Source organism: Erythranthe guttata, chromosome 3 (assembly GCF_056151865.1).
Source record: "Erythranthe guttata isolate IM_541 chromosome 3, IM_541, whole genome shotgun sequence".
NCBI classification, from domain to species: Eukaryota; Viridiplantae; Streptophyta; class Magnoliopsida; order Lamiales; family Phrymaceae; genus Erythranthe; species Erythranthe guttata.
The window spans coordinates 5,048,285-5,060,635 of record NC_142535.1 but is presented as its reverse complement, the minus strand read 5'-3'; positions in this window follow the sequence as shown (position 1 = coordinate 5,060,635).

Genomic DNA, 12,351 nt, shown 5'->3' with positions numbered 1-12,351 from the left:
TGCTCATATAACTTAATTATGCCAAACTGATGCAGTCCCTAGTTAATCTAGCCGACCACGTTAATCTAGCATAACCCTTTTCTATGGCTACCTTCATCGTTATGTCAATTGAATTACAACTTACTTTACCATAGCACTCCCCGCTAACACGGCTTACTGCACTACAGTAAATGGCTACACATAATTCAACCGTTGGGAGAAGGAAAGAAAAATTCAACAAATTGGTTTTTCTTTATAGCTTGAAATAATTCTTAATTAGATTAAGAATGAGGGATTTTATTAAAATGTTTTATCTCATCAGAAGGTTCGGGTTGGTCTATGTGATTCCTACATCTATGTTCTCTAAAGGTACATGGAAGCGCATATTGTCCTAAGAGGAACATACGACCTAACTATATAATTAATTACATTAATTAATTATCGGGTTTTCAAAATAATTATAGGACCTCAACTAGCATAATCATTCAAATAATGTTGAGGTACTATGAATTAAGTTGAAGTATAATCAATATTATATGTGTGTTCCATTAATTAAAATCAATTTAACAATTTAAATTAATTAATTAATCTAACACATATTTACTAAAATAGATGATTGTTGATTCGATTATCTAATTGGGATTAATTGAAAATAATTTTTCCAAAATTAAAATACATTTATTTTAAGTTTAATTTTAGAAATCTGAAATAAATTTTTTTTTCAGTGAACCGGTTTGGCCCCACCGGTCTGACCGGTTCGGACCGAAACGGTCCGGTTCGGACCGAAACGGTCCGGTTCGGACCGAAACGGTCCGGTTCGGACCGAAACGGTCCGGTTCGGACCGAAACGGTCCGGTTCGGACCGAAACGGTCCGGTTCGGACCGAAACGGTCCGGTTCGGACCGAAACGGTCCGGTTCGGACCGAAACGGTCCGGTTCGGACCGAAACGGTCCGGTTCGGACCGAAACGGTCCGGTTCGGACCGAAACGGTCCGGTTCGGACCGAAACGGTCCGGTTCGGACCGAAACGGTCCGGTTCGGACCGAAACGGTCCGGTTCGGACCGAAACGGTCCGGTTCTGACCGGTCCAGTTGACCGAAGTGGGCCGGGTCAGTCGGACCGAGAACCGGTGTGACCGTCCCGAATCCACAGGATTCGGTCAATTGGATCGAACATAACCATCGAACCGGCCGGTTCGATCCGAATTAAATAAAACCGACGTTTTAAAATTAAATTTCATATCTGATTTTCCAATTTTAAACAATTTTAAGCTGGAAAAATTCTAAACAATATTTCAAAAATATTTTAAACTTTCGATAACTCCTAATTACATAATACAACAATTGCTACTTTAATAAATCGAACTTGCATCAAAATTATAGCATATTAAAAACGAAATTAATTGCGCAACGAGCTCTGATACCACTGTTGGGAATCAGACACGTGTACGCAGCGGAAAAAAAAAATTATGTGAATTAAACGAATTTAAAACACATAATCACATGCCTGATAATTGTAAACAATTAATTGCGTACCTTTGCGCTTCCAGCCAAATTAAAATCAATATACATGCGGATTATATAATCGACATTAAATCAATTAGCATGCTCGCATTAAATCAATTAATCATGCTCGCAGTAAATAACGAATTTCATGTAATCACATAATATACATAAATTCATACAATATACGTACGATACGAACATACATATTTAATCTAAATTTAATCGAATCAAATAACTACGAATTCGAAACTTTACCTCTTGAAGCGTGAGGTAGGCGCACGAAACGAAACAAGATTGCCACAGAAACCAATCCGTGCAATCCGGAGCAGCGACGGCGAAGTGGTGGCCGCAACGGCGTGAGAAACGGCGGCGCGTGTGGTTCACGCGCTGTCTTCAGGCGGCGCGTGCGTCGTTGGCTTGGTGGTTGCTCCTCGATTCTTTGATTCTTCGATCTTCCTCCTCTCGGATTTCACCTCGTATACTTAGATCTACTAAAAGGTGGCACTAGACACGCAATAGTTAGAATAAAACGGAAGAAACGAAAAGAGAAAATAACTACTAATAGGATCGGCCAAGGGGTGGCCGATTCCGTCGAGTTAGCGACGGCGGCAGCAGTGGTGGCCGCGGGTTGAGGTCGGCCGAGAGAGAGATGAGAGAGGCTAGGGTTTCGTATTAGGGTTACGTATGTGCAAGACCTATAAATCAAGTATTTATAGTGTCTTGCATAAAAGCCCTAACAGGCTTAAGTTGGACCGGGCCCAACAACTTAAGTTCGTTATTCCCTTATTCGCTCGTTTCTCTCTATTCAATGATCGGAAAATTGTAATGATTACATTTTCGGAATCATTATAATGTCCTCGTCATTGCGAGTGCCAACTCTCGATTTCCAACTTTTCGAAAGTGGAAACCCTAATTCAGTGCACTTTCTAAATTTTGAAATTTCCCGATTTAGAAAGTTCACTAAGTTGTTCGCCTATTCTTTTACTTTTCTTATTCTCTACGAATGTTGGCCCCAATCATATTGACTTCCAATCATGCAAAGATAAAATATTTTTCTCTCTGACCGTTTATTCAAAGATCTCATGTGCACGAGCAGTGTGACCCTCGATGGCTCAGGTGTAAGCTAGCCGTGGGCCCACAACCCTTTGTGGTCAAAACTTGTCCCTTAGAGTTATGATTAAGATGAAGCTCGTTTCACCTTAATCACCCAACGAATCAAGATTGGCGTCTAGGAACTACGCATCATGATTCACTAGATACAAATGAAGTGCCTGCAAGAATCTTTTTGTATAGTTAGCGTACATTACGATCCCTTCGATTCATATGCCCCGATTGAACTAGAGGCAGTGGTTCATCGAGACCTCCTTAGTAGTTCAATGATTGTGCGATCGTTCTAAGTGTGGTAATCGATACGTGCATGACTTAGAGAATCAAATTCTCTAATCATCACTTAGTCAGCTCTGGCTAGAGACTTAGAGATTACAAACTATGAGAACACACAGGACATCAAAGACTATTCTAGCGATCGAATCCCCGACTATAATGCATAGACCTCTCACTAGATTTCGGACTGCACGAACACTGGCCCTTGGGGCGGTCCTCGGTGGAACTCAGGGACAGGTCACGACCTAATGAAGTCATGGTGATGTCTAGGTCATAAGGACTAATGATGTACAACTATGCCATAGATATCTCTACTCGATTATTGAGAACCACTTAGATATTTCTAGGGTAAGTGAGTTCAGTGAACTCGTCAACTTACGAGCACCCACTTATGCATGCCGATATCACAATACCGTTTACTGATGAGATGCAGTACACATACACTAAGTGCTAGTCTCTTAATGGGAAAGGTCAATATCCTCATTAGTGGCGTAACCCTTCGACTAGGAACACGTTTAACAGTTATAATACGAAAGTAAATATCTCACGATCCTAACAATCAACTACTCGTACTTGTAATAACTGTAAGGACTATATCTATGCTTGTGACAAAGGGACAAAGATATAGAATGCCTAGGTGTTTTATCATTAATACGAAAAAAGTTTGTTTATTCTATAATAAATATGAAAGACCACAGCCACAAGTTGGCTTGTTGGTCACCTACTCTAACACGGACAAGAAACCTGCTGCGGTGAACTGGATTGAAGGGAAGGGAAAATCGGTTGTGTGCGAGGCCATCATCAAGCATGAGATTGTGAAGAAGGTGCTCAAGATTGATGTTGCTTCATTGGTGGAGCCAAACATGCTCAAAACCTGGGTGGTGTGGTGACGATGGGGAGGCTGATTTGGGTTTTTAGTGGATCGAACGGAGGACGACGCGTGTAGAGAATTTCGCGCAGGCTGAAACCTTAATCGACTATGTACATGTTCATAGTCGATTAAGCTAATCGACTATGTTCTGGTAGTCGATTAAGGTTGATCGACTCCAGTTTTTTTTTTTTTTTTTTTTTTTTTTGGATTTCTTGTTTATTGATTTCAATTGTATAAATCATTTATAATGTTTGTATATTTTTTGTTTTTTGTAAAATATAGTTGATTTTGCATTTTTTCGCAGTTGTAATTTGTTATGTTAAGTAGCAGATTCTTAATCGACTATGCTTCATTATAGCCGATTAATATACTTGATATAGAAAAAAAATTTAAATTTTTTTTTTTTTTAAATTAAAGAATTTCCTTAATCGACTATGAAGCATAGTCGATTAAGGCTAATCTACTATGCTTCATAGTCGATTAAGGAAACTGATACATAAAAGACTGGAAAAAAAATAAAAAATAAATAGCTGAGCGCGTGACCCAGTGATGATGTGGCGGGCGGGGGCAAAGCGGGAAAACATAATGGCTGAAAATGGGTGTGGGCTTTTCTCAAATGGAGAAAAATATTTTGGGCCTCCCTCCATTAAAAAAAGTAATAAGGAGGTTTCCGCAAAGAGCCCCTAGATATTAAAATAATGGAAAGTGAATAGGAGGAGGGTAAATTTGGAATAATAGAAAAGTTGAATCTGTCACTAATAATATAATGGGCTCCATCTTTTCTATTTTTCTTTTAAATAGATTTATGATAAACGTATTGATTTTGATTTACTCTTGAATTGTTGGACGAATAAGATGAAATGAGAAATAAGGTAGAAAGGGCATATAATGTGGAGATGGTGGTGTATAATTAAATTAGTAAAATAATAGAAATTATTGAGGATATTTAAGATATTTATATATAATTATTTTAAGTTATATAAATAAAATGGTGAAATGAGAGGATTTCGTGGTGGAAATAGTAGGTCTCTTAAAAAATCGTAGAGGGAGTTTTCACTAATAGCTCTTATAATAAATTAATAATATATAATACATGAATAAAGTATCTCTTATATATCAAAAATTATATCTATAACGACAACACCGTCTCGTTTTTTCTATCATTATATATTTGATTTTAATTTTTTTCTTATAAAGCTTTGAATTTAGTTACTGTTTTGAATAGATTTAAGATAAATGTATTAATTTTGATTTACTCTTGACATTTATCATGATTTTATTAACGTGGATTTCAATTTAAAATTATATGCTTGGTAATTCAATTTAATTTCTAAATAGTTTCGCATAAAACTTATAAATTATTAAAAGAGTAACATGTTTAAATTATGGCGGATTTTGACACGTGAAGGTTAGGTTGTACTATAAACTCGCCATCGACCCGTATATCCTAAACCCGTCAAAAACCCACAAGTTTGGTTCCTTAAAATCAAGAACTGTAGGTTGGCGGGACGATTATGGGTTTTGTGCTAGAACCCGCATGTTTATGATTCGCGCACACCCCTAATCCACATACCTCGAATTCACCATTTGATCGCCTAAAAAAGGCGAACAAATAATCGGTACTCCTTCGCAAATACTCTCCAGCGTCGAATTCCATTCACTATGCGTCCAAAATCCACCAACTGCAAACTGAGACAGAACTTCTTGTTGTGGGGCCCACTTCACAATGCAACTCCTCTCCCTAATTGAATCCGAAACTGGAGGTCATTTCCTGTTGTGTTCCGGGCGTTCCAGAGAACCATGGTCCCAATAATTCATGTTTAATTTTTCCATTATTAAGTAGAAGAAATAAAAAATATGTATTTAAAGCATGCTTATAATTAAATTAAATTATTATTTTTTAACATGTGGATAAAATATAGGGCAATTCCATTTTCCACCCCTTGTACTTGGGTCAAGATTAATTTACCCCATTTTACTTCCGGTTGCATCGATTTACCCTATGTACTTGTAAAATTGTACCAATGTAGTCATTGGCGTTAGTTTTCATATTTCTAACCTTGGCATTGTTTGGTCAGGCCTGGAAAATTACAAAAATGACCGTGGCTTCTCCACTTTCCATTGTGTTGTCCCTTTGGTTTATAAATGAGCTAATATCACATACCTCCCTGTGTTATTTATAATTGTAGAAAAACTCCCTTGTGCTAAAAAAATTAGTAAGAAGCCCCCTATGTTGCTGTAGACGCATAAAATTTATTAATTTGTTAATTAAATTAGCCAATTAAATTGTGTCTAAATTAAATTATAATTTATGTTGCAAAATAAGTTATAGAGATAATTATCAATTAATTATTGGCCAATAGGATTATTTCTTCTCTTCAAAGTTATAAGAGATAAATATCAATTTAAAGAGAGTCAATCAAATCGCGCCACATCATCAAGAAGACTTTATGTAGGACTCTTATTCTACCACTATAAATAGGGACCCTCCCTACACAATTCAAAACACAACTCAAGAAGAAGAAAAATCGTAGGAGAAAATTCCCTCTACAATATTCAAGTCGTTCTTCATCAAATTCAAGTCGTTCTTCATCAAATCGAGGGCGTTCTTCAACAAATCAAGATCGAAGGAAGATTGAAGGGCCAAATCCATCAAGAATTCTAAGATCTTCAAGTCAAAGTCCGTCAAAGTTCAACAAATCAAGATCGAAGGAAGATTGAAGGGCCAAATCCATCAAGAACTCCAAGACCTTCAAGTCAAAACCCGTCAAAGTTCAGCGTTTGATCCGAGATTCAAGTCGCAAGACCCTCGGAAGACGTTATTCAAATCCAAATCAAATCCGGAGAAGATCAAGTCAACGACCCGTCTCCGAAATTCAAAGTCAAACACATATTGTTCTTGAGAGAAGAATCAGAGTATTAAATTAGAGTTTGTAACCCGCAATATTTATTTTTAATTCAATAAATTATCTTTGTGCAAGTATTTTCTTGTTTTTCTAAATCGCACATAAGAATTTGTTGTTACAAATTTTGGCACGCCCGGTGGGACATCTCTACCTCTCATCTCTTGTCTCTCTCTCTCTCGAAGATCCTCGAAGTGTTGCAGTAACTGCTCTACGTTCGCAATGAAGACTGCTACTTCTGATTCATTAAGTGTGGGCTTAGTTACAATGAGTATGGCTAAGAAGCTGCAAGCATCCTCAGAGACTAGCTCGGCGCCCCAAACCATTCAGAAAGGCTTACCACCTCTTGTCAATACAAGCGCAGACGTGGAAGGTTCAAAACAAGAGATTTCACAGCCCACGCCTCGTTCAACATCAAGCTAGTCAGAGGTGGCATCCGTCATGACAACAAACACTACAACCATGGAAGAGCAAATTGCAAGTTTAACAAAGGCCATTGAGGGACTCGCAAAGCATGTTCAACAACGAGATTCTCAAATTGCCAAGTTGATCAACAAGATGGACAAAGCCGATGCTAGTCAAGCTGCGGAGAATCAGATAGAGGCTCAAGACAAAGTCGAGAAATCCACAAAGCAACATCCAGTTGAAAACGAGAAGGCTCCAGCTCAAGAACTTCAAGTTTCTCCAGAAGGGATGATTCATGTAGATCAAGTGATGACGCTGATCAGTGGAACCATCAAAGACAAGTTGCAAGGAAGCTCGAAGTCTCCATCAACCTATGTCAAGCCATACACGCAAAGGATTGATGATCCAAGGATGCCAATGGGCTATATACCTCCAAAGTTTCAACAATTTGACGGCAAAGGCAACCCCAAGCAACATGTGGCACACTTCGTCGAGACTTGAAATGATGCCGGGACGTAGGGAGATCACCTCCTCAAGCAATTTGTTTGATCGCTCAAAGACAATGCGTTTGATTGGTACATTAATTTGGGGGCAAACTCCATTGATAGTTGGAAGCACTTAGATGAAGAATTTCTCAACCGCTTTTACAGCACTCGAAGAACAGTCAGCATGATTGAGCTCACAAATTCCCGTCAATGGAAGAAGGAACCTGTCATAGACTACATCAACCGTTGGAGAAATTTGAGTCTTAATTGTAAGGATCGACTGTCTGAGACATCAACTATTGAACTGTGCATCCAAGGAATGCAATGGGGACTCCGATATATCCTTTAAGGAATTCAACCTAGAAGTTTTGAAGAGTTGGCCACTCGAGCACATGATATGGAATTGAGCATAATTGCAAATGGAGTTAAAGAACCTTCAATCCAAAAGTCACACCAGCTCAATAAAGAACAAGTCGAAGAAGAACAAGAAGATCATGAGGATGGGGGCAAGTCTTTTGAAGAAACAACATCCTATGCAACGTGACAAGTAAAATCAAATGAAGCACTCCTTGACACGAGTTTAAAAGGTCTACATGTCCAAATCAAATGAAATACTCATTGACACGAGTTTAAAAGGTCTACATGTCCAAATAAAACGAAGCACTCCTTGACATGAGTTTAAAAGGTCTACATGTCCAAATTAAATGAAATACTCCTTGACACGAGTTTAAAAGGTCTACATGTCCAAATCAAATGAAATACTCCTTGACACGAGTTTAAAAGGTCTACATGTCCAAATCAAATGAAATACTCCTTGACACGAGTTTAAAAGGTCTACATGTCCAAATCAAATTAAATACTCCTTGACACGAGTTTAAAATGTCTACAAGTTCAAATCAAATCAAAGCTCCTTGATACGAGCATAAACTATCCAAATCAAATCAAGGCTCCTTGATACGAGCATAAACTATCTACATATCCAAGTCAAATCAAGGCTCCTCGATACTAGCATAAACTATCTATATATCCAAATCAAGTCAAGGCTCCTTGATACGAGCATAAACTATCTATATATCCAAATCAAGTCAATGCTCCTTCAGCACGAGCTTAAACTGCAAATGTTTCTCCTTGTCCACATGAGTATAAACTGTGCACGACATCCCTCGAAAGGATATATTTTGAACTACGTTATGACTTGATCCCTTTAAAGGGTACGTAGGCAACTTAGAATCTCTCTAAGTGCAGTCATGATTTCAAAAGATATATGTGTTTTGCTAGATCAAGCTGCAATTGAAGTTGAGCAATTATCAAGACTCATTCACTCCAAGATGCATTGTCCGTGAACAAGTCTCGAGGGGGCATTTGTAGACGCATAAAATTAATTAATTTGTTAATTAAATTAGCCAATTAAATTGTGTCTAAATTAAATTATAATTTATCTTCCAAAATAAGTTATATAGATAATTATCAATTAATTATTGGCCAATAGGATTATTTCTTCTCTTCCAAGTTATAAGAGATAAATATCAATTTAAAGAGAGCCAATCAAACCGCGCCACATCATCAAGAAGACTTTATGTAGGACTCATATTCTACCACTATAAATAGGGACCCCCCTACACAATTCAAAACACAACTCAAGAAGAAGAAAAACCGTAGGAGAAAATTCCCTCTACAATATTCAAGTCGTTCTTCATCAAATTCAAGTCGTTCTTCATCAAATTCAAGTCGTTCTTCATCAAATCGAGGGCGTTCTTCAACAAATCAAGATCGAAGGAAGATTGAAGGGCCAAATCCATCAAGAATTCCAAGATCTTCAAGTCAAAGTCCGTCAAAGTTCAACAAATCAAGATCGAAGGAAGATTGAAGGGCCAAATCCATCAAGAACTCCAAGATCTTCAAGTCAAAACCCGTCAAAGTTCGGCGTTCGATCCGAGATTCAAGTCGCAAGACCCTCCGAAGACGTTATTCAAATCCAAATCAAATCCGGAGAAGATCAAGTCAACGACCCGTCTCCGAAATTCAAAGTCAAACACATATTGTTCTTGAGAGAAGAATCAGAGGATTAAATTAGAGTTTGTAACCCGTAATATTTATTTTTAATTCAATAAATTATCTTTGTGCAAGTATTTTCTTGTTTGTCTAAATCGCAGATATGAATTTGTTGTTACAGTTGCGTTTTTCAAAGCAACCCGGTTTTATTTCGATGTTTAGGGTTGACTTATGTGAAATGACCAAATTACCTTTACAAAAGAAATATTAAAAAAAATAACTAAAAAGGACACCAAAAGAGTTCCAGAGGATATTTTTGACTTTTCAAGTCAAAAAACACACTTGTACTCTCACAATCCGCCCGTGCATTACACAATAAGTGGGATAATTACACTTTTCGTCCCTATACTTTACCACTTATTTGTTTTTCGTCCCTAAACAAATTGGAGTGACATTATTCATCCCTAAACATGCCATTTTTCTGCTATTTTCGTCCCTCTGTTAATTTGGTTGGTTAGTTTGGACGGAAAATAACAAGTGTTTCGCACATGATACGTAAGAGCCAACATGTCTCTTCAAATTCAGATTGCATCTTCTTTAGAACATAAGCCTTCTTTTCCAAATTGCCAATTTCTTCAATATTACACCTAGGGGTGTGAACGAGCCGAGCTCGAGCCGAGCTCGCCTCTTTTGGCTGGCTCGAGCTCGAGCTCGAGTCTATTTTGTCGAGCTCGAGCTCGAGCTCGAGCTCGTCGAGTTCTTCTTTTTTTGGCTCGAGCTCGAGCTCGTGTTAATTTTGTCGAGCTCGAGCTCGAGCTCGAGCTCGAGCCCAATCTCTTTTTTTTTTTTTTTTTTTAATATTTTTTAATTATTATTTTATTATTAAAAATTATTTTTAAAAAATACAAAATAAAAACTAAATTGTGATTATATATTTTTTTAATATTTGTATTTATTTCTATAATATTTTATATTATTATACATTATTTAAATAAAAATAACATATAAAAAATAAAAAATAAAAAAATAATAAAAAAATAATAATAAATCCGGCTCGCGAGCCGGCTCGCGAGCCGGTGAACAACTAAAATTCGGCTCGAGCTCGGCTCGTCAAAAAGCTCGAGCTCGAAAACCTCGAGTCCGAGTTCGAGCTTTTTACGAGCCAACTCGTTGAGCTCACGAGCCGGCTCGACTCGTTTACCACCCCTAATTACACCTCTTTGGACTCGTAAATAGCCTCGATAAGGCCCAAAAGATAATTTTTTTCCATCATACGAATCTGATGCAATGCAATTTCTACTTTGAATTAATATATTTGGATTTGTTGAATGAAATTTATAATATGTTAAGCTACTCAAGAAGAATTATTTGTTTTGTTACAAATTAAGGATTTGCACGATTTGCAATTCTTAAAACTTTAATTTAGATTGCCTACCCTTATTAGTCATTATCTCCCCAACTGACGTTACCTACTCATTTGAACAAAAAAAAAAAAAAGGAAATTGTCATGTCTGGTGTAGGGGATATTAAAAAAAACTGATGTAATTGCATGTCTTCTATATTCATTAATTCTAAAGTGCGTGTACGCGCACATATTGCAAAAGGTTATTTCACTGTATGTTTTGAGTTTAAACATGGAAATTTCATGCAAAGTCATCCGAAAATTGTATCGTTCACAGTCAATTCTGAGAATTTCCTCTTAATTAGGTGGGAATGGGTCTCTTGCATGGTGGTGGCTCGTTTGCAAAGTTGAAATGGGTATTTTGGGAATATGCATGGTGGCTCGTTCTCTCTAGCAAAGTTTAGAGTTGAGTTTTGATGGGTGCCAATGCATGGGTAATTTGAGTTAATATGAGTTGGTTTCACAAAGCATATCAACAGCAGGATACATGTATGTGAGTGGCCACGTGAATTAATCGTCCATGTCAGCAACATATATTGAGATTTTCAGGTCCACGTCAGATTTTCCATCCAAAGTATCAGCAAGAATTAACGGCAGGACGAAAACTGCTTAAAAATGGCATGATTAGGGATGAATAATGTCACTCCAACTTGTTTAGGGACAAAAAACGAAGAAGTGGTAAAGTATAAGGACGAAAAAGGTAATTATCCCCACAATAAGTTCTTAGGAGTTCTTGGTAAATACATAAGGGTCTTTTTAGCAATCAGAGATTATATATGGGTAGTTTTTGTAAAGAATGGAAAAATATGTGAGAATATTGAAGAGTACTGATTCTTCGTCCGCCGATCCACACATTTACGTCGCAGCCAACAATTAGTGCAACTTCTGTGATGATAATTTGAAGGAGAAAACAGAGGAGCTCCCACTACATCCATAAAATCGCATCTCCCCACTTCATCTTCAACACTGAGAAACCCCCTCACTATGGCGGTTGTAATTTTCTGAAAAGTCCAACTAAAATCGACTCTGCACAATAGTGGATTTAATAAATAAGGAGGACACTATTCACTCTGTGCAATATAGTATATATTTAATAAATGGAAAGGACAATATTCACTCTACGCAATAGTGGACTTGACTTTGCCGTCATCGTCGACAACTCCGATATGGGTGAGAATTAGGCTACAAATACTGTAAATACGAAGAGTTTCAAAGCCAACATCAGCCACTAAACAGAGGCTCCGGCGCTCTGGCGATCCAAAATTTACCCGAAAAATATGCAGTAAATCAAGATTGATTTGCACGTAATGTTGAGTTCATATAGATCAATTAGTATTTCCAACTCAAGCCACACAATACTTTTGCATCTTAAAATGGTTCAAAGATTTTCGTATATACTCTAATTCAGTGCTTCTATACATTTCTT